This window comes from Tamandua tetradactyla, chromosome 18, assembly GCF_023851605.1.
Source record: "Tamandua tetradactyla isolate mTamTet1 chromosome 18, mTamTet1.pri, whole genome shotgun sequence".
Taxonomy (NCBI): Eukaryota; Metazoa; Chordata; class Mammalia; order Pilosa; family Myrmecophagidae; genus Tamandua; species Tamandua tetradactyla.
This window is the reverse complement of record NC_135344.1, coordinates 62,225,028-62,252,327: the sequence shown is the minus strand read 5'-3', so window position 1 is coordinate 62,252,327 and position 27,300 is coordinate 62,225,028. Positions and strand designations below refer to the sequence as shown.

The following is a 27,300-nucleotide window of genomic DNA, read 5'->3' as shown; positions in this document are numbered from 1 at the left end:
AAAAATAACGAATCATACTAGGAAAACTGAAAAGATGATCCAGTCAAAGGAACAAACCAACAATTTAAATGAGAATCAGGAGTTGAAACAATTAATTCAGAATATTCAAACAGACATGGAAAACCCCATCAAATATCAAATCAATGAACTGAGGGAAGATATAAAAAAGGCAATGAACGAACAAAAAGAAGAAATCTAAAGCCTGAAAAAACAAATCGCAGAACTTATGGGAAAGAAAGGCACAGGAGAAGAGATGAAAAAATCAATGGAAACGTACAATGTTAAATTTCAAGAGGTAGAAAACAGGATTTTGAACTGGAGGACAGGACATCTGAAATATGACAAGCAAAAGAAGATATAGGGAAAAGAATGGAAAAATATGAGCAGGGATTCAGGGAATTGAATGATAACATGAAGCGCAAGAATATACATGTTGTGGGTGTCCCAAAAGGAGAACAGAAGGGAACAGGAGGAGAAGAACTAATGGAGGAAATCATCACTGAAAATTTCTCAACTCTTATGAAAGATTTAAAATTACAGATCCAAGAAGTGCAGCATATCCCAAACAGAACTGATCCAAACAGATGTACTCCAACACACTTACTACTTAGAATGTCAGATGTCAAAGAGAAAGAGAGAATCTTGAAACCAGCAAGAGAAAAGAATTCCATAACATACAAGGGAAGACCCAAGGATAAACACAGGTTGAAAGTGAAAGGCTGGGAAAAGATATTTCATGAAAACAATGATCAGAAAAGAGCAGGAGTAGCTATACTAACATCCAACAAGTTAGAGTTCAAATGTAAAACAATCAAAAGAGACAAAGAAGGACACTATGTATTGATAAAAGGAACAATTCAACAAGACATAACAATTATGCACCAAGCCAAAATGTTCCAAAATACATGAGGCAAGATCACAGAAAGGAATTTGAAAGAATAAATAGAAAAATAGCAGAAATCACAGAGATTAAGGACTCTGTTGTCCAAATAAAAAACGTACTAGAGAGCAGCGGCCAAGATGGCAGCTTAGCAATGTGCGCGACTTAGTTCGTCCTCCAGAACAGCTACTAAATAATCAGAAAGAGTACAAAACAGCTCCTGGGGCCAAGTCAGTAACTGGACACAGAGCATACCCCAGTCTGAACCAGCTGGACCAGCTGTGAGCCCTGCCAGAACTATGAGTTCCCCAAGCTGCCGCAGCCGGCACCCCTTCCTCACAGGCTGCTTCCCAGAGGGGAAAGGAAAGAGACTTTACCAGCAGCAGGAACTGAGTGCAACCAAACACCAATTCTGGAATTAATTAACAGATTCGGACTACTAAAAATAGGCCCCCAGCTCAGGTGAAGCTGGTCCAAGTGGAAGTGGCTCATTTTTGCCCCTGCGCCAAGGGGGCAGTGCTGACGGAAAAAGAAAAAAAAAAAAAGAAACAGGATTTTCTGGCTGTGTTTCTACAAAGGCTTGACTGCCTTTGGATACAGCAGCAGGACTTCTCAGGCTGCAACTGCCCCACGCATAAGCAGAAATAAGCTTGTTTGAGGGCTTGCCTGGAACCTGTATCTTCCCCAGGGGAGAGGTGAAGCCCAACTCAGGTGGAATCCCTCCCTCAAGGAATTCAGACACCAGGGTTTGGTAATTTGAAGCCATTAAAACCACCCTACAACCTCTCCTCTGTCTCCACCAAGACCCCAGCAGGGAGAGTCTGCCAAAGTTAAAGGTACCACATCATCTCACATTGGTGGGACCTGCAGGCAGACAAGCACCACATACTGGGCAGGATAAGAAAAACAGAGTTCAAAGACTTCACAGGAAAGCCTTTCAACCTGCTAGGTCTCACCCTCAGGGAAAATTGATGCAGGTGACTCTTTTCTCTTGCTAGAAGGCCAGTATGGTCTGGAAAAATCCAGCTGGGGTCTATAATACCTAAGTAGATCCTCCTAAGGGTGGGGGAATAAAAGGCACCATGCAGGCCGGGCAAGAAACAAGTAAACAAGAAATGAAAAATTCTCCTCTGTTAAATAAAACCTAAGCTAGAAGTCCAGAAAAAGCTGAACTGAATGTCAAAGAACAGAGAGACAACAAATTCATACAGCAAGAAAACCCTAGGGAAAAGAAGTGAAAGCGATCTCCAGAATAAACTAATTAAGGTAATTAAATGCCTAGACGTCAGAAAAAAATAACAAATCACACTAGGAAAATTGAAGATATGGCCCAGTCAAAGGAACAAACCAATAATTCAAATGAGATACAGGAGTTGAAACAATTAATTCACAATATACAAACAAACATGGAAAACCTCATCAAAAACCAAATCAATGAATTGAGGGAGGATATGAAGAAGGCAAGGAATGAAAAAAAACAAGAAACTGAAAGTCTGAAAAAACAAATCACAGAACTTATGGGAATGAAAGGCACGGTAGAAGAGATGAAAAAAACAATGGAAACCTAGAATGATAGATTCTGAGAGGCAGAAGGTAGGATTAGTGAACTGGAGGACGGAACATCTGAAATCTGACAAGAAAAAGAAAATATAGGGAAAAACATGAGCAGGGACCCAGGGAACTGAATGAAAATATGAAGCACAAGAATATATGTGCTGTGGGTGTACCAGAAGGAAAAGAGAAGGGAAAAGGAGGAGAAAAACTAATGGAGAAAATATCACTGAAAATTTCCCAACTCTTATGAAAGACTTAAAATTACGATTACAAGAAGTGCAGCATACCCCAAAGAGAATAGATCCAAATAGACATACTCCAAGACATTTACTAATCAGACTGTCAGAGATCAAAGAGAAAGAGAGGATCTTGAAAGCAGCAAGAGAAAAGCAATTCATCACATACAAGGGGAGCCCAATAAGATGATATGTAGATTTCTTCACAGAAACCATGGAGGCAAGAAGACAGTGGGATGATATATTTAAATTATTAAAAGAGAAAAACTGCCAACCAAGAATTCTATATCCAGCAAAACTGTCCTTCAAAAATGAGGGAGAAATTAAAACATTTTCAGACAAAAAAAAAATCACTGAGAGAACTTGTGACCAAGAGACCGGCTCTGCAAGAAATACTAAAGGGAGCACTAGTGACAGATATGAAAAGACAGAAGAGAGAGGTGTGGAGAAGAGTGTAGAAATGAAGACTATCAGTAAAGGTAAAAAGAGAGAAAAAAATTAGATAACATATAAAATCCAAAAGGCAAAATGGTAGAAGAAAGTACTACCCGTGCAGTAATAACACTAAACATTAATGGATCAAATAAAGGAACAGAAAATTTGAATAATACAATGAATGAGCTAGACTTAACAGACATTTATATAACATTACATCCCACAACAGCACAATACACCTTTTTCTCAAGTGCTCATTGATCATTCTCAAGGATAGACCATATGCTGGGTCACAAAGCAAGTCTCAATAAATTTAAAAAGATTGAAATCATACAAAACACTTTCTGAGATGATAAAGGAATGAAGTTGAAAATCAATAATAGGCAGACTACCAGAAAAATCACAAATATGTGGAGGAGGCTCAATAACACACTCTTAAAAAACCAATGGTCAAGTGGCCTCATATGGTGTGGGGCATTGGAAAGCACACAGGAGGCAGCCTGCTGCAGAAGATTCATACCACCACCTAAAGCCTGAAACATCGAGCCACAAAGAGTCTCACGCAAAGTCTTTCTGATATCAGGTGAAAACAATCATTGAAGATGTCCAGCAAAACAGCAAGCACCAACAGCACAGCCCAGGCAAGGAGAACTGTGCAGCAGTTACGATTAGAAGCTTCCACTGAAAGAATAAAGGTTTCAAAGGCCTCTGCAGACCTCATGTCCTACTGTGAGGAGCATGCTAGGAGTGACCCTTTGCTGATAGGGATTCCAACCTCAGAAAACCCTTTCAAGGATAAAAAAAACTTGCATCATCTTATAGTTGGATAGTCAAATGGTTCTCGTCTCTTCTCAACAAAGCAAATTAGAAGCGGCTCCTCGAGGAGATTTACCTTCAGCTTATTTGGTAACCACTGCTAATAACTAAAATGCTCTTTTACTTGGATTCATGGACTCTGACTTCTTTATTTTCCAAGTTGCCCTTTCTCTTAAGTACCCTTTACTGATTTAATACAGCATAATTATTGTGTTTTTTCATTTGGTAACTATAGTGTCTTACTGGGTTACTGTTTAGGGAAAAGTTGGTCTGGGTCTTTTTAGAAACAAAATTACATACTTTAAAATATACAAATGATTCAGATATGTCAAGACCTAAATTATCTAAGCACCTTTCTAGATTAAAATGCCAAGAATAATTTAAATCCTAAAACCCTTTAATTAATATTATGCTCTTAGTAGGGTCTGTGCCAACTGTACAGTGTATAAGGCGGACTGTGTGTTCTGTGTATATATATACATGCCTCTGTGTATACACATACTGAAGAACTTAGTTCCTCATTCAAACGCCTCTCTCACTCTGTACCATCAGCTCCTCAAATCCAGAAGTTATACCTTAATTTTGAGCTATGTATAGGTAGAATAAGAAAGTCTTTTCATACAGTTATTGTACAAAAAGTAAATGACATTCTAAAGGCTATATTCATTGTAATCAAGTAATGTCATCTCTCCTGTTTTGAAACTGTGCTGGATTTCTTAGGCTACAATAAATACGCAAAATAAAATTAAAAAAAAAAAAACACCAATGGGTCAAGGAAGAAATTACAACAGGAATTAGTAGATATCTCAAGGCAAATGAAAATGAAAACACAACATATCAAAACTTATGGGACGCAGCAAAGGCAGCGCTAAGAGGGAAATGTATTGCCCTAAATGCCTATATCAAAAAAGAAGAAAGGGCAAAAATCGAGGAATTAACTGTCCACTTGGAAGAGGTAGAGAAAGAATAGCAAACTAACTCCAAAGTAAGCAAAAGGGAAGAAATAGTGAAGATTAGAGCAGAAATAAATGAAACTGAGAACATGAAAACAATTGAGAAAAATCAATAAAACTAAAAACTGCTTTTATGAGAAAATCAGTAAGATTGATGGACACTTAGCAAGACTGACAAAAAGAAGAGAGAGAATGCAAATAAGTAAGATCAGTAATGGAAGAGGAGACATAACCATTGACCCCACAAAAATAAAGGAAGTAATGACAGGATACTATGAACAACTTTATGCTAATAAATACAACAATGTAGATGAAATGGACAACTTACTAGAAAGGCATGAACAACCAACACTGACTTGAGAAGAAATAGACAACCTCAACAAATCAATCACAAGTAAAGAAATTGAATCAGTCACTAAGAAGCTTCCCAAAAAGAAAAGTCCAGGACCAGATGGCTTCACATGTGAATTCTACCAAACATTTGAGAAAGAAGTACTATCGACCCTGCTCAAACTCTTCAAAAAATTGAAGAGGAGGGTCATCTACCTAATTCATTCTACGAAGCCAACATCACCCTCATACCAAAGCCAGACAAATATTACAAAAAAAAGAAAAGTACAGACCAATCTCTCTAATGAATATAGATGCACAAATTCTCAACAAAATTCTAGCAAATCAAATCCAGCAACACATGAAAAGAATCATACATCATGACCAAATAGGATTTATCCCAGGTATGCAAGGATGGTTCAACATAAAAAAATCAATTCATGTGATACACCATATCAACAAATCAAAGCAGAAAAACCACATGATCCTCTCAATTGATGCAGAAAAGGCATTTGACAAAATTCAACATCCTTTCTTGTTGAAAACACTTCGAATGATAGGAATAGAAGGGAACTTCCTTAAAATAATAAAGAGAATACATGAAAAATCCACAGCTAGTATCATCCTCAATGGGGAAAAACTGAAAAATTTCCCTCTAAGATCAGGAAGAAGACAAGGATGTTCACTAGCACCACTTTTATTCAACACCATGCTGGAAATTCTAGCCAGAGCAATTAGACAAGAAAAAGAAATACAAGGCATCAAAATTGGAAAGGAAGAAGTAAAACTCTCACTGTTTGCAGATAATATGATACTATATGTTGAAAACCCCGAAAAATCCACAACAAAACTATTAAAGTTAATAAATGAGTACAGCAAAGTGGCAGGTTACAAGATCAACATTCAAAAATCTGTAGTGTTTCTATATGCTAGTAATGAACAATCTGAGGGGGAAATCAAGAAATGAATTCCATTTACAATTGCAACCAAAAGAATAAAATATTTAGGAATAAATTTAACTAAAGAGACAAAAGACCTATACAAAGAACTCTACAAGAAATTTTTTAATGAATTCACAGAAGACCTAAATAGATGGAAGGACATACCGTGTTCATGGACTGGAAGACTAAATATAGTTAAGATGTGAATTCTATCTACCTAAATTGATTTACAGATTCAATGCAATACCAATTAAATGTTCAACAACTTACTTTCAGAAATAGAAAAACCAATAACCAAATTTATCTGGAAGGGCAGGGTGCCCCTAATGGCTAAAAGTATCCTGAGGAAAAAAAATGAAGCCAGAGGTCTCACACTACCTGACTTTAAGGCATATTATGAAGCTACACTGGTCAAAACAGCATGGTACTGGAATAAAGACAGATATACTGACCAAAGAAATCAAATAGAGTGTTCAGATACAGACCCTCTCATTTATGGATCTTTGATAAGGCAGTCAAGCCAACTCATCTGGGACAGAACAGTCTCTTCAACAAATGGTGCTTAGAGAACTGGATATCCATATGCAAAAGAATGAAAGAGGACCCATATCTCACACCCTATACAAAATTTAACTCAAAATGGATCAAAGACCTAAACATTAGATCTAAGACCATAAAACTGTTAAAAGAAAATGTAGGGAAATATCTTATATATCTTATACTTGGAGGCAGTTTTATAGACCTTACACCGAAAGCAAGAGCATTGAAGAAAGAAAGAAATGGGAACTCTTCAAAATTAAACACTTTTGCGCATCAAAGAACTTCATCAAAAAAGTAAAAAGACAGCCTACACAATGGGAGACAATATTTGGAAAAGACATATCAGATGTATGACCATCATTTCTTAGTACATTTGCATCGACTTAGAAAAAGAAATAGCAAGACAACAGAAAAAGAAATAAAATGATAATATAGAGAAAAAAATAAAAATAAAAAATACAAAAAATATTTTTAAAAAAAGACATATCAGATAAAGGTCTAGTATCCAGAATTTATAAAGACATTGTTCAACTCAACAACAAAAAGACAGACAACCCAATTACAAAATGGGCAAAAGACTTGAATAGACACTTCTCAGAAGAAGAAATACAAATGGCCAAAAGGCACATGAAAAGATGCTCAACATCCTTGGCCATTAGAGAAATGCAAATCAAAACCACAATGAGATATTATCTCACACCCAACTGGATGGCCACTATCAATAAAGCAGAAAATGACAAGTGCCGGAAAGAGGCACACTTATCCACTGTTGGTGGAAATGTCAAATGGTACAATGCTGTGGAAGGCAGTTTGGCGTTTCCCCAAAAAGCTAAACATAGAATTGCCATATCACTCGGCAATACCATTGCTAGGTATCTACTCAAAGGACATGAGGACAAGGACACAAACGGACATTTGCACACCAATGTTTATAGCAGCATTATTTACAATTACCAAGAAATGGAAACAGCCAAAATGTCCATCAACAGACAGGTGGCTAAACAAACTGTGCTATATACATACAATGGAATATTATGCATCTGTAAGACAGAATGAAGTTATGAAGTATGTAACAACATGGATGGACCTTAAGGACATCATGCTGCATGAGATTAGCCAAAAACAAAAGAACAAACACTGTACAGTCTCAGTGATATGAACTGACATTAGTGAATAAACTTGGAATATTTCGTTGATAACAGACACCATCAGAAGATAGAAATAGGGTTAAGATATTAGGTAATTGGAGCTGAAGCGATACAGATTGTGCAACAGGACTGAATATAAAAACTCAGAAATGGACAGCACAATACTACCTAACTGTAATACAATTATGTTAAAACACTGAATGAAGCCGAATGTGAGAATGACAGAGGGAGGAGGGCTGGGGGCATAAATGAAATCACAAAGAAAGATAGATGAAAAAGACTGAGAAGGTATAATCTATGAATGCCTAGAGTGTATAATGATAGTGACTAAATGCACAAATTTAAAAAATGTTTTTGCATGAGGAAGAACAAAGGAATGCCATTACTGCACGGTGCTGAAAATAGATGGTAATTAATATTATAAAATTTCAACTTATATGTGAGAATAAAGCAAAATATGTTCATTTGGTGCAAAATTACAAAATTTATATTTTGACTAGTGCATTTCCTAATATAACTTATATAGATAGCTTAATTGAACCCTATAAGTACATGGAACTTTGAGTAGGAAATGAGATTTTGTTGGTTTGTCCAGAGTGATGCCCTAATAAATCCCAGAGTGATTTGAACAGTGAATAAAAAAGTATTTGCAGTCCCCTTCGGGGAATGGTGAGAATGGGGGAAAATTCAACCTCCCCAAGTTGAATTCTTGATATTCTCACAAGCAGTGTGGACAACCAAAGCTATAGGCTGAGCCCCCAATCTTGGGGTTTGTTCATATGAAACTTAACCCCACAAAGCATAGGTCAAGCCTACTCAAAATTAGGCCTAAGAGTCCCCCCAAGAGAGCCTCTTTTGTTGCTCAGATGTGGACTCTCTCCAGCCAACACAACAAGCAAACTCACCACCCTCCCCCTGTCTACGTAAGACATGACTCCCAGGGGTGTGGAACTTCCCGGCAAAGTGGGACAGAAATTCTAGAATGAGCTGAGACTCAGTATCAAGGAACCGAGAAAAACCCTAGAATGAGCTGAGACTCAGCATCAAGAGATTGAGAAAACCTTCTCGACCAAAAGGGGGAAGAGTGAAGTGAGACGAAGTGTCAATGGCTGAGAAATTTCAAACAGAGTCGAGAGGTTATCCTGGAGGTTATTCTTACGCATTGAAAGTTGCAAGAAAAAAACAATCTACTACATGCAAGGGAAATCAAATAAGACTGAGTTCAGACTACTCAACTAGCACCCTGGAGGCGAGAAGGCAATGGTATGATATATTCAAGATCCTGAAAGAGAAAGACTTCTAGCCAAGAATTCTGTACCCAGTCAAACTGTCCTTTAAAACTGACGGGGAGATTAAAGCTTTCAGACAAAGAAGTCCTGAAAGAATTTGAAAACAAGAGATTGGCCCTACAAGAAATACTAAAAGGAGTTCTTTCGGGTGAAAACAAAAGACAGAAGAGGGAGGTCTGGAGGAGGTCACAGAATTGAAGAGTACCACTAAGGTAATTTAAAGAATACAAAGAGAAAAAGGGAAAAGAATATATAGACCTGACAAATAAAATAAAAAAGATAAGATGGTGGAATCACGAAACACCTTTTCAGTAATAACTTTGAGTGTTAACGGACTAAATTTACCAATTAACACATACTGATTGGCAAATGGATTAAGAAACATACTCCAGCTATATGCTGCTTACAAGAGACCACATGATGTATAAGCCTTGAGGACATAATGATGAGCGAAATTAGCCAGACACAAAAGGACAGATATCGTATGATTAAATTTATAGCTTTTTTGAATATATGTTATGGTTCACAAAAAAGGAAGAAAAAAAAGTCTACTGTAATGATAAAGTATTTAAGCCCTCTAGCCTCCTATATTCTGGAGCAGCTAGAAGGAAAAATATGAGAGGATCGTATGGTAGCCCATGACAAACTCTGGGATCTGTCCTGTGAACATTTTTTGAAGAGTGCTTTGAAAACCATTGCTTTTTTATTTCTTTGCTTTGTATATATGTTATACTATACAATAAAAAAAAAGTTAAAAAAATCAATTGGTTTTAAATGTGACATCTGTTTCTGAACTCTTGGTTTCATTCCATTGTTCTGTGCATCTGCCCTTGTGCCACTTCCACACTGTTTTGATTAGTGTAGCTTTGTAATAAATTTTAAAATTGTGAAGTGAGTCCTTTAACTTTCTCTTCTTTCAGTATGTTTTTTGGCTATTTGGGGCCCCTTTACCTTTCCATATAAATTTGCACAGAAGGGTACAAGCATTTTGCTTGGGATACTGTTGAAGCTTTAGAGTTTTAACTTTTCTTAAGGTCTACGATCTCTCTCAAATTCATTTTTAGGTATGGTTTCAGTTCAGGGGTTGAAATTAAAGATTTTCCCCCTTTATACTGATATCCAGTTCTTTCTCCATGATTTATTGAAAACAAAAGACTTTCCTTTCTCCACTGAATTCCTCTGATGCCTCTATAAAAATCATTTGGCTGTATATATACAATTGCATCTATTTCTGGAGTCCATTGAGTTCTCTCCCACTGATTTGTCTTTCTGTTCTCAAAGATTACATAGTTTTGAATAGTATACTTCTCAACTTTGTTGTTCTATTTTAATATTGGTTTAGCTATTTTAGTACGCATTTTTATTTAAAAATTTAGAATTATCTTCTCAGTTTCTTCAAAAAAACTGCCTGGATTTAGAGTGGATATATTTAATGTCTAGGCCAACTTAAGGTCTTCCAACATTTATTTATTTCTTTAATTTCTTTTAGTAATGTTTTGTAGTTTTCAGTGTGGAAGTCTTGCCCTTCTTCTAAATTTAAGTATTTTATACTTTTATGCTCTTACAAGTGTTTTTTTTGTTAACATTTTCTTTACTGTGAAAAATAACATATACAAAAAAGCAATAAATTTCAAAGTACACTGCAACAATTAGTTGTAGAATAGATTTCAGAATTTGGTATAGGTTACACTTCCACAATTCTAGGTTTTATTTGTAGCTGCTCTAAGGTACTGGAAACTAAAAGAAATATCAGTATACTGATTCAGCACTCATATTCATTTGTTAAATCCGACCTTCTCTGCATAACTCCACCATCAACTTTGATCTTCCTCTCACTTTTTAGGGGTATTTGGGTTATGACCATTCTAACTTTTTCATGTTGGAAGGGGCTCTCGACAATATGGGATAAGAGCATGAAACTAGTTGAGGTTCTGGAAGGGCTGCCCCCTCTGCATTTCAGGACTTATTTGGTCCAGGAACCCACCAGGAGGCTGTAGGTTTCTTGACAGTTACCATAATGCATGGAACCTTTGTAGAATCTTACATAATACCCGAGGTATTCTTTAAGATTAGCAGGTTATGATAGCAGCAATGTCTAAATGAAGCTTTCCTAAAAGTGACCTCCAGAGTAGCCTCTTGACTCTATTTGAACTCTCTCAGCCACTGATACCTTATTTGTTACACTTTTTCCCCCTTTTGGTCAGGATGGTACTGATGATCCCATGGTGCAGGGCCAGGCTCATCCCTGGGGGTCATCTCCTATACCACCAGGGAGACTTTTCATCCCCCGGATGTCATGTCCCACATAGTGGGGAGGGCAATGATTTCGCTTGCAGAGTTGAGCTTAGAGAGTGAGAGGGCACACCTGAGCAACAATGACTTTAAGGCATATGTTCAGGTAGGTTAAGCTTCTTTACTACATACGTAAGTTTCACAAGAGTAAGCCTCAAGATCAAAGGCATGGCCTATTGATTTGGGTGTCCCTAATGTTTGACACAACATGTCTGGGGTTTCCCCTGTGGTAAAGTTTAATAGTTCCATATTGTTTCTCCCATCCCTAAAGGGACTTGGCCAATACTTTTAAATTATCTACTTACTATATTCTTGGATATACCCAGGCATTAATTAAACTATATAGTATCAGATGCTCTCATTCTTATTCTGGGGTCCCCATGTATTTAGAGATAAGAACAAAGTTGATCAGGTCAGGATTAAGGTAACTCTTGTAAGTTGTGTTTTTGATTCCCAATTTTTTTTTTTTTTTTTTTTTTTTGCTTTTGTATAGAAAATCACTTAGTACTGGTGCACTACTCTTTATTCTGCAGACTTGGTAAATTCAATTATTTATTCTAGTTTTGTTTTTTGTAGCTTTCTTAGTGTTTTCTGTTTAAATAATCATTTCATCTGTGAATCAATAATTTCTCTTCTTTTGTTCTGATTATTTGCCTTTTATTTCTTTTTCTTGCCTTATGTATTCACTAGGACCTCAAGTACAACAGTATTGAATAAAAGTGGGAAAAGAATATCTTTGCCTTGTTCCTAAAGTTAGAAAGCATTCAGTATTTTACCATTATGTAAGCTATAGATTTCTTATTAGATGCCCTTTCTAAGATTGAGGAATTTCATTAATGGAGTCAAGATAAACTTTTGTTTTTACTCCAGGACCCTTAAATTTGGTAATATTTCTGTTTGTCTTTAGCATTTTGATGGTTTAAGGAACATTCTAATCTGTATATGAATGGATAGATGGATGCTCGTACGCATGCCTACATCGCTGGTTGTTTTTTGAGGCTTAAAGCAGAAATGATCATAACTCATCCACTAATAGATGCAAACTGAAGAAGGCTGACAGTAGAGAATATTCAGATTATCTTCTTGTTACTGTGGAAATTCTTTCAAGTATATCCTAGGCATAGAGCTTTACATTTCATATGTTTTATATTGTTCTGTGCAATCAATACATTTAGTTCTCTTTTTTCGGGAGAGGTAAAGCTATACAACCAAATTAAAACAAGGGGCTCAAGAGAGTGTTAAAAGGAAAAATCAAATTATGGTCCTCCCAAAACTACTTGAATATTGTTATGAACATAGCCCAAAAAAGGTGCAAACATTAATCACAGGTAATACTGGGTAGTAGAATTAGGAGGAATAAAGACATTTTAGAAATAAAACTACTATACTTAAAATAATTGCTATGTCTGCTAAAGTTATTGGAAAGATAATTTTTTTATGACTCAGTTTTTACAATTTATCTTGTGGTAAGCGAAAATTAGAAACATATGCAGTTCATACTTACGGGACGACTGAGATGGAGCCCTCCAGTCCATCATCCTGTGATTCTCTGTGTAATAATGTCTTTACCATTCAAGCTCCTGGGATTTAGGCAATAATGAAAGCAGCAGCATACCTAGTTACAATTCTTTTTTTTAATTATTATTATTATTTTTAAGCATAACAACAAGCAAACACAAACACACTCACTCTATGATCATTCCATTCCTGATATATCACAATCATCACCTAGTTGTAGAGTCATCACCATGATCATTTCTTAGAACTTTTGCATCAATTCAGAATAAGAAATAAAAAGAAAAAAGAAAAAAACTCATACATACTGTACTAGTTTGCAATGACGTATACACCCTAGAAAAACCATGTTTTAATCCTAATCTCATTTTGTAAAGGCAGCCATTTCTTCTAATCCCTCTTCAGTACTGTATGTTTGAAACTGTTACTAGATCACCTCCCTGGAGATGTGATTTAATCAAGTGGTTGTTAAATTGGATTAGGTAGAGACGTGTCTCTCCACCCATTTGGGTGGGTCTTGATTAGTTTCTGAAGTCCTATAAAAGAGAAAACATTTTGGAGAATGAGAGATTCAGAGAGAGCAGAGCAGAATGATACAGCCACGAGAAGCAGAGTCCACCAGCCAGCGACCTTTGGAGATTAAGAAGGAACATGCCTCCCGGGGAGCTTCATGAAACAGGAAGCCAGGAGAATAAGCTAGCAGATGATGCCATGCTCGCTATGTGCCCTTCCAGATGAGAGAGGAACTCTGACCGTGTTCACCATGTGCCTTTTCAGATGAGAGAGAAACTCTGACTGTGTTCACCATGTGCCCTTCCACTTGAGAAAGAAACCCTGAACTTCACTGGCCATCTTGAACCAAGGTATCTTTCCTTGGATGTCTTAGACTGGACATTTCTATAGACTTACTTTAACTGGGACATTTTCTCGGCCTTAGAACTATAAACTACCAACTTATTAAAAGTCCCCTTTTTAAAAGCCATTCTGTTTCTGGTATATTGCATTCCAGCAGCTAGCAAACTACAACACATACCATACCCCTTACCCCCACCCTCTCATTGACTGCCTATATTTCCATCTACCCAATATATCTTAGCCTTTGTTTCCCCTATTTTTTTCTATACCCTTTACCACTCCCTTTCATTGATCACCAGCATTTTAATCTACTAAATTTATTTTAACATAAGGCATCAAAATTGGAAAGGAAGAAGTAAAACTTTCACTATTTGCAGATGATATGATACTAGGAAAATCCTAAGAAATCTTTAACAAAATTACTTAAGCTAATAAACAAATTCAGCAAGGTGGCAAGTTATAAATCAATGTGCAAAAATCAGTAATGTTTCTATACACAAGCAACGACAACCTAACCGAGGTGTCAACTGAGAAAATATTCCATTCAAAACAGCAACTAAAAGAATCAAGTACCTAGCAATGAACTTAACTAGGGATGTAAAGGACTTAAGTACAGAGAACTACATGACATTGTTAAAAGAAATCAAAGAAGATCTAAATAGGTGGAAAGACATTCCATGCACATGAACAGGAAGGTTAAAGGTAGTTAAGATGTCAATTCTACCCAAACTGATCTACAGATTCAATGCAGTACCAATCAAAATTCCATCATCCTACTTTGAAAACTTGGAAAAGCTAGTTATCAAATTCATCTAGAGGGAAAGAGAACCCAAATAGCTAAAAGCATCCTAAAAAAGAAGAATGAAGTGGAAGGATTAACAATCTCCAATTTTAAAACTTATTATAAAGCTTCAGTGGTCAAAAACAGCATGGTACTGGCACAAAGACAGAAGTACTGAGCAATGGAATCAAATCAAGAACAGAGAAATAAACTGCCAAATCTATGGTAAACTGATCTTTGACAAGGCCCCCAAATCACCGGATTTTCCCCAAATCACTGGAAAAGACAAAATAGTCTTTTCCATAAATGGGCATGGGAGAACTGAACATCAAAAGCCAGAAATATGAAAGAGGATCCATACCTTACACCCTGTAAGGGTTTGAAAGGATTATGTGCCTTAGAAGGCCAAGCTTTAATCCTGATCCGATCTTGTGGGAGAAACTTTCTTTTAATTCCTATTCAATAATGTAGGGTGGAATTTTTTATTAGATTATCTCCTTGATGGTGTAGCTTGCCCAATTGTTGGTATTAATTAGAGGGAGATGTGACTCCACCAATTCTAGGTGGGTCTTGATTAGTTTACTGGAATCCTTTAGAAGAGTAAGCATTTTGGAGAAAGTTTCAGAATGAAGAGAATCATGAGAGAGCCAAAGATCTAGGAGAGCCCAGGCAGCTCCTCCAAAGGTCTCTACCTTTGGAGATGGAGAAGGAAAATGCCCCCAAGAGAATTTCATGAATGAAGAAGCCTGGAGAGAGAGCTAGCAGACATTGTGATGTTCGCCATTTGCCTTTCCAGTTGAGAGAGAATCCCTGAACTTCACAAGTCTTTCCTGAGTGAAGGTAACCTCTTGTTGGTGCCTTAATTTGGACATTTTTATAGACTTACTTTAATTGGGATATTTTCATGGCCTGAAAATAGTAAACTAGCAACTTAAAAAATTCCCCCTTTTAAAAGCCATTCCGTTCTGGTATATTGCATTCCAACAGACAGCAAACTAGAACTCACCCTATACAAAAATTAATTCAAATTGGATCAAATACCTAAACATGAGAATCAGTACCTTAAAGCTCCTAGAAGAAAATGTAGGGAAACATCTTCAAGACCTAGTAATAGGAGGTAGCTCCTTAAACTTTACACCCAAAGCACAAGTAACAAAAGAAAAAACAGATAAATGGGAACTCCTCAAAATCAAATGCTTTTGGCCTCAAAAGACTTTGTCAAAAAAGGTGAAGAGGTAACCAATTCAATGGGAGAAAATATTTGGAAATCACACCCTGGACAAAGTTTTGATATCCCATATACATAAAGAAATCATAAAACTCAACAACAAAAGAACAAGCAACTCAATTATAAAATGGGCAGAGGAAATGAACAGGCACTTTTCTGAAGAGCAAATACAGATGGCTAAAAAGCACATAAAGAGATGCTCATCCTCATTAGCTATAAGGAAAATGGACATCAAGACTACAATGAGGTACCACCTTACACCTATAAGAATAGCTGCTATTAAACAAACAGGAAACTACAGATGTTGGAGATGATGTGGAGAAATTGGGACACTCATGCATTGCTGGTGGGAATATATAATGGTACAGCTGCTGTGGAAGACAGTCAGGCAGAAAACTAAATACTGAGTTGCCCTCTGACCCAGTAATACCACTACTCAGTATATACCCAGAAGAGCTGAAAGCACTGATACAAACCACATTTGCATACCAATGTTTGCACAGCAGCACTTTTTATAATCACTAAAAGATGGAAATAATCCAAGTGTTCGGCTACAACGAGGAAATACACCACAAAATGCAGTACATACGTACGACAGAATATTATGCAGCAGTAAAACAACATAACTTTTAACAGGTCCACATTTGAAATCCTGATCTTCCCTCATAAAGTTAAAATTTCCAAAGGATCTTCTCCCTTCTTACCCTCAGTATCTGCTTATTTCTTGACTTCTTTCTTAAACTTGATATCCAGTCAATCAATCATTAACAAATCCTGTCTACCTTCAAAATAAATCCAGAATCTGACTACCTACCACCCTGGTCCAAGCCACCATTGTTTCTCACCTGGATTTTGCAACAGTTACTAACTGGTAACTTCCCTAGTTACTTTAGTTTCCTCTCAACTCGGCAGCCCAGGTGATTCTTTTCAAATTTAAATCAGATTATATTACTTCACTGCTCAAAACTCTCCAGTGACTTCCTATCTTCATCAAAGTAAAAGCAAAAACTCAATATTAGCTACTTTCAGTCTTGCTCCTGTTCACACTGCTTCACTCATGCTGCCAGCGCCTACCCTCCGTATGCCCCCACCCTAGCTATTCTTTGAATACATTAAACACATTTCCACATGAGACTGAAAAGTATTACAGGCAGAGGGAACAGCTCCAGTATTCAAGAGACTGATAATTTCTTCTTACTTACCAAAACAAAAAAATAAGAAAAAGCAGATAAGTTACCCCAAATAATACAAAGTTAAGTTCTGATACCAAAAGCATGCACACACACACACACACCACACCCCTACCTAATCTCATACACAAATATAGATGTGAAAAACCTAAATTAAAACAAATTAGCAAAGCCATTTTTAACAGTTCGTGAGCAGAGCCGAACGGTTCACCACAACCAAACAGAACTGTTAAAAGAACACAGAGATGGCTAACTTTGGGGATTTCATTAATATATGACATCAATAATTCAAAAATAATTAACCTTATCACATCAATAGAATCTCCCTCCCAAAATCACTTCTTAAAACTTTTTTCTACATACTCCTAGGACTATTTTCCCCAATCTGCTCTCAAACACCAGAGAATCTTCAAGCCATGACAAGGTGTAGTAATCCCATCAGAAGATTAACAGCAGAATCCAGGTTAGTACCCATCAATCCCAAAATAATTTAGTGAAGGACTGTTTTACAAGACTCCTCAGTTAGATGAAGCTTGGTGCAAACTCACCTAACGTCCCAGAAAGACTACTCATCTGAGACGAGAAAATGATTTCTCAGCAATACTCAGAGCTCGATGAGCATGATATAAAGCCAAGACTACATGCTCTACCAACAGCATGAGACGTCTCAAAATTAAAACTTTTAGTTTGCACAGAAACATAGCCTCAAAGGCCCTATAGGTAATCCACTCCCATCAACCAAATGTAAGTTCCTTATACCACTTATCAACAAATAATTTATCTACATCATTATTCTCCTTCCACTGCAGATCTTCCTCTCTAACTCTTTCCCTTGTGCCCACATGAACCCTTTTCCTTGAAAACAGTTTCCTACCATCAATCTCCTCAAATAATACAAAACATACTTTCTAGACTTAATTGAAAATTGGCTCCCTCTAAATTACATCCTTTCCTTTATAGCTCTCCTATGGTAGGCTAATGGTGGCACCCAAAAAGCTAGGACCACATCCTAATTCCTGAATGTGATCTTATTTGGAAAAGGAATATTTGCAGATATAATTATGGATCTTGATATTAGATCATCCTGGGTACACAGATGATTCATTAGTAGAATCCTCGTCTGCCATGCATTACCAGGTTTGATTCCCAGCCCATGCACCTCCCCCCAGCAAAAAAAAAAAAAAAAAACTAAAAGAGATTAGATCATCCTGGATTATCTGGGTGGGCCCTATAATCAATGCCAAGTGTTCTCTTAAGAGAAACAGAGGGAAAAGGGCACAGAAACCAGAGTTTACATGAAGGCATATGTAGAAATTCAAATGATGCGGTCACAAGCTCATTTTTTCACCTATATGCAAAATTCTTTCCACATTTTTTGGTTACAAAAAAATTTATAACATTCTTTTGCACCTTCTTTCTTCATTTGTGTAATCTATTGACCATCAGAAACTCTTCAATCACAGTTTTCTTTTCCAAACAAACTTTTACCATTACCATGGGCTTAAGAGGTCCTTAATATCTTTAACGCCAATAATCTACCAATTATTATTACACTTCAACTACACCTCTTTGCTATATCCAAGAGCCGAGAAAGAAATATTAACTGAAAATCTAAATCTGGTAGCTTGCTAAATTCATTACTCTTTTCTGGAATAAAAGTTACCACAGCAACAGGTCTCTGCTGGGGTGGAGGGTGGGGGGAGTGTTAAGCAAGTCTTCATAAGTAGTAAGATTCTAAACTTCCTTACCCTGATATGTTTTCCATAGCTGATTAGACCAGGGTGAGCTCTTTTTTTTATTAATTTAAATTTTTTTAAAAAAAACATGACAAGAAACACAAACATTCTTAACATATGATCATTTCATTCTACGTATATAATCAGTAATTCACAATACCATCACATAGTTGCAATTCATCATCACGATCATTTCTTAGAACATTTGCATCAATTCAGAAAACGAAAAAGACCACAGAAAAAAAATTCATACATACCATACCCCTTACCCCTCCCTTTCATTGATCACTAACGTTTCAATCTAAGTTTATTTTAACATTTGTTCCCCCATTATTTATTTTTATTTCATATGCTTTACTCATCTGTTGACAAGGTAGATAAAAGGAGCATCAGACACAAGGTTTTCACAATCACAGTCACATTGTGAAAGTTATATAATTACACAATCATCTTCAAGAAACATGGCTACCGGAACACAGCTCTACATTTTCAGGCAGTTCCCACCAGCCTCTCCATTACATCTTTTTTTCTGGGGGGGTGGGGTGGGGGGGGGCATTACAGACTTCCAGTCTTTATTATAAGGCCACAGTAATCAAAACAGCATAGTACTGGCACAAGAACAAATGTACAGTCTATTACATTGTAATCTAATTGAGAGTTCAGAAATCAGTGCTCACATTTATGGCCAACTGACTTTTTTTTTCTTTACATGGGCAGGCACTGGGAATTGAACCTGGTCTCCAGGATGGCAGGCGAAAACTGCCTGCTGAGCCACCATGGACTACCCCCAAATGACTTTTTTTTTTTTTATTTTACTTTTTTAAATAACAACACCAAACAAACACAAACATTCCTATTTTGATCATTCCGTTCTACATATATAATCAGTAATTCACAATATCATCACATAGTTGCATATTCATCATTATGATCATTTCTTGGAACATCTGCATCTCTGCAGAAAAAGAAATAAAACGAAAACAGAAAAAAAAATTATACATACCATACCCCTTACCCCTTCCTTTCATTGATCGCTAGCATTTCAAACTAAATTTATTCTAATATTTGTTCCCCCCATTATTTATTTTTATTCCATATGTTCTATCTGTCTGTTGACAAGGTAGATAAAAGGAGCATCAGACACAAGGTTTTCACAATCACACAGTCACACTGTGAAAGCTGTATCATTATACAATCAACTTCAAGAAACATGGCTACTGGAACACAGCTCTACATTTTCAGGCCGTTCCCTCCAGCCTCTCCATTACATCTTGAATAACAAGGTGATATCTACTCAATGCGTTAAGAATAACCTCCAGGATAACCTCCCGACTCTGTCTGGAATTTCTCAGCCATTGACACTTCGTCTCATTTCACTCTTCCCCCTTTTGGTCGAGAAGATTTTCTCAATCCCTTGATGCTGAGTCTCAGCTCATTCTAGGATTTCTGTCCTACATTGCCAGGAAGGTCCACACCCCTGGGAGTCATGTCCCACGTAGACAGGGGGAAGGCAGTGAGTTTGCTTGTTCTGTTCTCAGGAGAGAGGCCACATCTGAGCAACAAAAGAAGTTCTCTTGGGGGTGACTCTTAGGTCTAATTTTAAGTAAGGCTTGACCTATCTATCCTTTGTGGGGTTAAGTTTCATATGAACAAACCCCAAGATTGGGGCCTCAGCCTATAGCTTTGGTTGTCCGCACTCCTTGTAAGAATATCAAGAATTCAACTTGGGAAAGTTGAATTTTCCCCCCTTTTCACCATTCCCTGAAGGGGACTTTGCAAATACTTTTTTATTCACTGTTAAATCACTCTGGGATTTATCGGGGCATCACTCTGGACAAACAAAATCTCACGCCCTCCTCAAGGTTCCATGTACTCATGGTGTTCAATTAAGTTGTCTACATAAGTTATATTAGCAAATGCACTATTCAAAATATAAATTGTGTAAGAGGTGAATTCTTAATGCAAGAGTACTGGTGAATTCTTAATGCAAGAGTACTGTGTTAGTTAGATTCAGCTGGCAACTTGGCCAGGTGAGCATACCTAGTTTTGTTGCTGCGGATATAAGCCAATGGCATGTGAACCTCATCTGTTGCTAATTACATCTGCAATCAGCTAGGAGGTGTGTCTGCTGCAATGAGTGACATTTGACTTAATCGGCTGGTGCTTAAATGAGAGAACGCAACTTAGCACAGCCTAAGCAGCTCGGCATTCCTCATCTCAGCACTTGCAGCTCAGCCCAGGCCTTTGGAGATGAAGAAAGAAGTCACCCCGGGGAAAGTTGTTGGAACCCAGGGGCCTGGAGAGAAGACCAGCAGAGACCATTCTGTGCCTTCCAAGTAAGAAAGAACCTCAGTGGAAAGTTAGCTGCCTTTCCTCTGAAGAACTAACAAAATAAATCCCCTTTTATTAAAAGCCAATCTGTCTCTGGTGTGTTGCATTCCGGCAGCTAGCCAACTAGAACACGTACCCAGTGAAAAAATCAGTATAATACAGGGGTTTTTCAATCTTACCAATATCTACATTTTGGACTGGATATTATTTGGGGAGGGGAAGGGAACAGGAGGACTATCCTACACATTGTAAGATGTTGAGCAGCATCCCTGGGCTCTATCCACTCAATATCAGTAGCACCCCTTCCCTAGTCCTGACAATCAAATACATCTCCAAACACTGCCAATCACCCCAGTTGAATACTACTGCTATAATGGCAAATAACTAAAGCAGAATTACAGGATATTTGCTGCTAAAGGAATTAAAACAATGTAAGCCAATTGCTAAAGCAGCACTACATTCTCAGCAACCTCCTGGGTCCGAAACTATGTGCTAAGGTTTCTGCACGGCCTGGTGTGTTGTTCTTCAGCAAGAGCCAGTGTTTAGTGACTCTCGTTCTTTTCTTCCACAAGATCTAGCTCAACAAATGGATTCTTCTCTTCCTTATTTCTCTGTGTATCACTCCAATGAACTACCACTACTTAAGGTAACCAAAGTATTTTTCACATTTTAAAACAACTAATGAATACTTAGAAATTAAAAAGCACTTTGGCATATAATGTTTAAACTAATTGCTACATACCAAAACTACTAAATGTCACAATTTAGGCAATAACAGACCACTAGCAGGGAATGCAACAGAACATGCATATATATGGACACACTAACACACACAAACATATCACAATACAAGGTACTGACCCTAATCAAGTTTTCCAAACTTTCAAAGAATAAATTCCTCCATTACACAAGTGGCTTCAAAAATATATGTAAGTGGGTGGTATGATCATCAATCATACACAGTCGAAGATCTAAAACGTAAAGCAGCAAAACTAGGAGGAAAACTCTAAACCCCAAAACAGTAACATTTTAGTAAAAAGATACCACTAAGACCAAATAAAACTATCACTGTTAAAAAATGTTTTCATAAGCATCTTGATAGGAAAATTGTTTAAAATTCCTACCATTTTCTCAGTAGATTGATAATAAATATTTAGGAAAACATTATTACTAGTTAACACTCTAAAAAAGCTTGATATGGGCATTTAATAACTAAATTATTTTTTAAAGTTTTAATGTAACTTTTTAAAATTCTCAACCTCCACCAACCTCTAAGCAAGCGTTTCCTAAGGTTTCTTTCTCTCCTCATGTAAGATATTCACTAGATAAACTCATCTGTAGCCATATTTTCAATTACCCCCTCTAAAATTGAAATATATTTCAGTTATAAAGAATAAAATGTCAGAAATTCTGTACTATCTGGAAGAAAAAGTTAAATTATATTTTCCTTAAAACGTTAAATGTACCTTCCTCCTAACCATCACTAAATACGTCACAATAGAAACCATTCCTAATATAAAGTCCTTAGAACAGGTCCTGGGGTATCATAAGCACTTAAGTATTAACTATAATAATAATTAGTTATAACTGATATAATATTTTAATGGGAAGCATAGAAAAAACACATACTAAGTTACTCCTAGTTTCACTTAACTACACCACAACTCATTTCCACACTATGACCTTTTCAGTTTCAAGAACTCCATTCACTTTAAACTACTCAATTCTTTACATTAGTAGTTCTCAAGTATAATATGGAGATGCAGGGAACCCCAGAGACCCTTTCAGGGGATTTGTGAGATCAAATCATATATGGGTAAAAGATTGATTCAAAGTGCAAAAGAGACCAATTGATTTTAATGCACGAGTCCAATAAGCATTGAGATATCATTTTAGATTCCACATTGCAACTAATCTTTAAGAAATCATCACTTGTTCAGTTTTGTTGCAGAATCAAAAACAGAATATCACAATTATGCGAAAAGGTTATTTTTTCCCTAGTACCCATAATTAACAAATCATATGTTGCCATATTTCTGTTACACGATTTTTTAAAGAAAATAAAGACAGCTAACTCTTCCAAATAATAAATATAAATCACAGGACAAGTAAAGCTGAAAATGTTCATCTGCCTATCACCTAAAATCAGCTCACAGTACCGGGTTCACCTCCCCGAAATATTCAATACGAATGACCTCAGGTCAGGGGGTCTCATCTGGGCGATTCTGGCCCCAAAGGCAATGTCTAGGATATTTTTTGTTTTGAGGACTGGGGAGGTGGGGGAATTCCTAGCAACAAGTTGGGGGGAGCCCAGGGAGGCAGCTCAACCCCATTCAGTGCCCAGGACACCCCCTCCCCAGAGAAGGGTCGCCCAGTGTCAGCTCTGCAGAGGAGGGGAGAGAATGTCTCAAGGGCAGGGAAGGGACTCAAAAGCTGACTCTTTCCTGGCCCAAGTCATCCCCAGGTTCCTAGGACCTTGGCCGGGGCAGGCCTGGCTCTTGGGCTGTCCCCCAAGCCCAGGCCTCCCACTTCCTTAATGCCAGCAGTGCAGGTGACAAGGCACCCATTGAGAGGAGTCAGAACAGAAGTCCGAGTTCCTGTGCTTGAGCTCAGGTTGGGAGACTGAGGCTCAGAAAGAGCCCCAGCTTGGGGGCTCCTGTGTCTTTGTCATGGAGGGTGCCCCAGGATTCCCTGGGGATGGGGGAAGGGGGGGGAGGGCAGAATCTCACTGGCCATTCGGTGACCCAGAGGACCCTTTGCTGGTCCCCAGCTTCTTGGCGGCTTCCCCACTGAGGAAGCCAATCTGCAGCCGCCCACAATTGGGAAGATGGGACCCCACCCGAACCCACCCTGGGAAGCCTGCTGGGCAGACGACAGACACAGACACTGTGGACAAATACACCAACACTGAAAGGTTATGAAAGTACTCCTCCCAAAAGAGCTAGGTGAAGATAGATTTTCTTCATATACTTCAACCAAAACAATGTATAATGATGGATTGAATGCAGAAGTAGATAGGAGAATCTAGCTATTTTCAACTAAGCCAAACATAAAAGAGACTTGCAAAAATGTAAAAACTGCCATTTTTCTCACTAATTGTTTTTTGAAAATAGTGTTTTTCATTAAAAAATATGTTGTTTATATTAACTTGTAGTCTGCTAGTTATTTTTAAATGAATTAATATAAATTGTCAGTTTAATTTCTAATGCAGTATCAATAAATTTGTACCCCTACATCATTTTTAAGACTATAAAGGGATCCAGAGAACAAACAGTTTGAGCACCATTATATTAAAGTCATAGTTAATCCTTCATTTTCATTTACTTTGAGTTTTTATTTCTGTGAATCTTATGTACCCATAAATGTTTAAGTTGAATTGAGCAGAGCACATAAAACTTGCTTACATCAAATGTATTGTAATGCAATCAAGCTTAAGATACAGCCTCCCATAAAGAAAAGACAAGATAGTTAAATGAACAGGACGTTATTTTTGCCAAGTAACTAAAGTATTATAATAAAGCTGTGATACAAAACTTACACAGAAATAGAGCCTAAGAAGTTTCACTGTACCAAGAAAAAAGGATGTACAGAAAAATATGAAAGTCTGGGTTGTGACTCAGAAGTGTTAACACAGTCCTTAGGTGAATGATCTATGGCAATAATTTTATTGGGAATGTTGCGTCTCACTGCCATCCAATCTCCTAGTCACTTTCAGTAGGGAGTGTTCAAAGAACTAGGTGAAACATAAACCTATTAGAAGTCATAGAAAAAAATTCTAAAACTATTTTTAAAAATCTTAATCCATCATTATTTTGAATTGTGCAAAGCTGATTACCATTGTTAAAAAAATACAATCCCTTTGTGTTATAATTAACATGCTAAAGGGGGCCATCCAACAAAGGGGGTTAATGGTGTTCATCAATTAGGGTTCTCTTTTAGTTCTTCTGTGAAGCATAATTTATCAATTTAAATGCCTAGAACAAAACCTTGTATGGGGCAGATGTTAAAAAACTACTTGTTCTCTGGTAGGTGAGCCAGATGAAACGGAAGCATAGTTTCATCAGCCACTACTGTTAAGGTAGGCAGAAGCTCATAAGCAGGCAAATTTTGTTACAAGAAAGGTGCATCCAAAGTCAGACATCTGAGCTAAAGAGCATATTCTGCCTTCTGCCTTAAACGAGGAAATGACTGTTTACAATCTTAGGCATGTTTTCTCATTTTGTCAGGTACTTGCAGCTTCCAAATTAAGCACACCTCCTTCTACTCTCATGTCTAATTCCACTGGTGTCTAGGTGGTGAGAATTTTTAAGTTTTACAAATTAAAAAGTAATTCCGCTGGTGTTAAGTGTTCTGTATAAAGCTGAAACTAGGGACATGGATGAGAAGAGATGGCTAATTACAATATAGTTCACCACAAACCTGAATATTAAAACTGAAATCTGTGTTTTTCCCAGTTTAAAAAAATATCAAAATACAAAATTGAAATATCACTTCGTAAAACTATTTAGATACCGTGTGCTGCAATTACTTGCTGATGAAAGATTCCCTTTTCAGCTATCTACAGGCTTCAGAAAACATGGTTCATAGATAGCATTTCTCAAATCTCGACGTCTTAACTCCTTCCTTCCTTTCTTCCTACCCCAAATACTGTATGCACTGGGTTTTCAGCATACACCATTAGGAGGCTGGAAGGAAGAGAGAGGACAGTCCTCTAATTTTTTAATTAGCTATCCCAATCTGCCTGGGCAAAATGAACTCTCGGTGTAAAATAATCCTATAAACAGTGATAAAAAAAAAATCGAGGACCCAATTCCCTTCTGCTTTCATGTTTCTTTCACTATATCCTTCGCAATGGCCCTCAACAGAACTGCTTCTACTCCAGAGCAGACTTACCCGCGCCCAGACCCTCAGCTCCAACGCGAATTACTCCACGACCTTGGCCCGGCCGCCACTTCTCTCCCAAGCTCAAGTCGGTAAGACCCGGACCCCAGCACCCGGCCCCGCAGACTGCAGAGGCCTCGGGGCTCGAGCCAGGTCGGCCGGTTGCGGCGGGGGCAGGGCAGCGAGCCTCAGCTCCGCGGCTGCGGACGAGGCTGGGGGAGACGCGAGAAAGACACCGGGAACGAGGCCGACCCCACCGCCAACCCGACCCAGTGGTCGCCTTCGGGACCCCGACCCTGTTCACGTCTTCGGTGGTCGCTACTTATAAACCCCGATCGCTTAGCAGGGAACGGCAGGTGATGCGGCAGGTGATGCGGCGAATGGGCAGCCGAAATAAGCAGGAGTAGGTGCCTACCTCAGGCGACGGCGTCTTGAAGCCTCCTACCTCCCTCCCCAGGGCGCGAGGAGCCGGCACCAGAGGAGAAGGAAAGAGTGTGCGAGGCTACACGACACGGAGGGTGTGACAGGAAGGAGAAACGTTCTGCTCTCCAAACTGGCTGGTAAAAGGGAGGTGAGAACCCAGTCGGCGCGACAGCAAGCAGGGGGGCAGTCAGAGACGCCTGCGTACCTTCCTTCGTCGTGGCTGAGGGTCCCACTGGAGCCGGCAGGTCGCCTCACATCCGGGTAACGGGAGACACTGGGCTGCTTCGGCTGCGACCGCCGCCTCTCCCGCGGCGCAGAAACACCAAACTTCCGGCGGCGACAACGACGCCTCGCCCGTCAGATGGGAGTTACCTGTGACCGTCTTGGGTGCGCTTGCGCAGCGCTCCTCTTCAGCCCTAACCGGCTCAGCTGACGTGCCCAGGAGGCGAAGATGGCCGCCACGCTCGCTGCGTGTCACGCAATGTTTCACCCCGGCCCGGACGGCTGGGCGTCGAGGAAAGGCGAGCCAGCGTCCATCCTCAGCGCAGGCGCGGTGGGCGGCCTCGCGTGCGCGCCTCCGCGGGTGGGCTCCTGGCTGGGAAGTGGTGGCGCCCCCTGGCGGTGGCCTCTTTCCCGTCCTGGGGTCTCCTGGAATGAAAGAGTCCGCGTCCCGGGCAGTGGGCGGCGAATTCTGTTGCAGCAGGTTCCCTTGTCGGTTTCGGGTATTCATTTCCGTGGCCTCTAGTTCAAGTGCCCTTTAATCTTCTATATGGGCCAATAAAAAGAAGAGGGAAGTCAGCTGACACTTCTCTCTCCTTACCTAGCGCGGCACTTCGCCTTCAGAAAATAGGGTTTCACCCTCTGCTTACGCAAGTTTTTTCTTGTGCATCGGGACTCACGAACCGGCAAAGAAATAGTAGAATGTTCCGAACGCTAGATTTAGTTA

At 38.5% G+C, this 27,300-nt stretch overlaps 1 protein-coding gene and 1 pseudogene across 9 annotated transcripts in view; one reads left to right on the top strand and one right to left on the bottom strand.

Moving 5' to 3' along the window:
* Positions 1 to 26,894, bottom strand: part of ESCO1 (establishment of sister chromatid cohesion N-acetyltransferase 1) — an 84,513-nt gene extending 57,619 nt beyond the window's left edge. For 3 of the 9 annotated variants that reach the window (XR_013165240.1, XR_013165239.1, XM_077135840.1), the window contains exon 1: positions 26,560 to 26,893. The gene's annotated coding sequence lies outside the window, so the exon portion shown is untranslated. Of the gene's footprint in view, positions 1 to 12,918; positions 13,987 to 26,346 lie in introns of those variants that run through there. The other 6 variants (XR_013165237.1, XR_013165238.1, XM_077135835.1 and 3 more) reach the window with 4 other exon arrangements.
* LOC143662260 (guanine nucleotide-binding protein G(I)/G(S)/G(O) subunit gamma-12 pseudogene) lies at positions 3,613 to 4,050 on the top strand (annotated as a pseudogene).
* Positions 26,895 to 27,300: the final 406 nt, after the last annotated feature.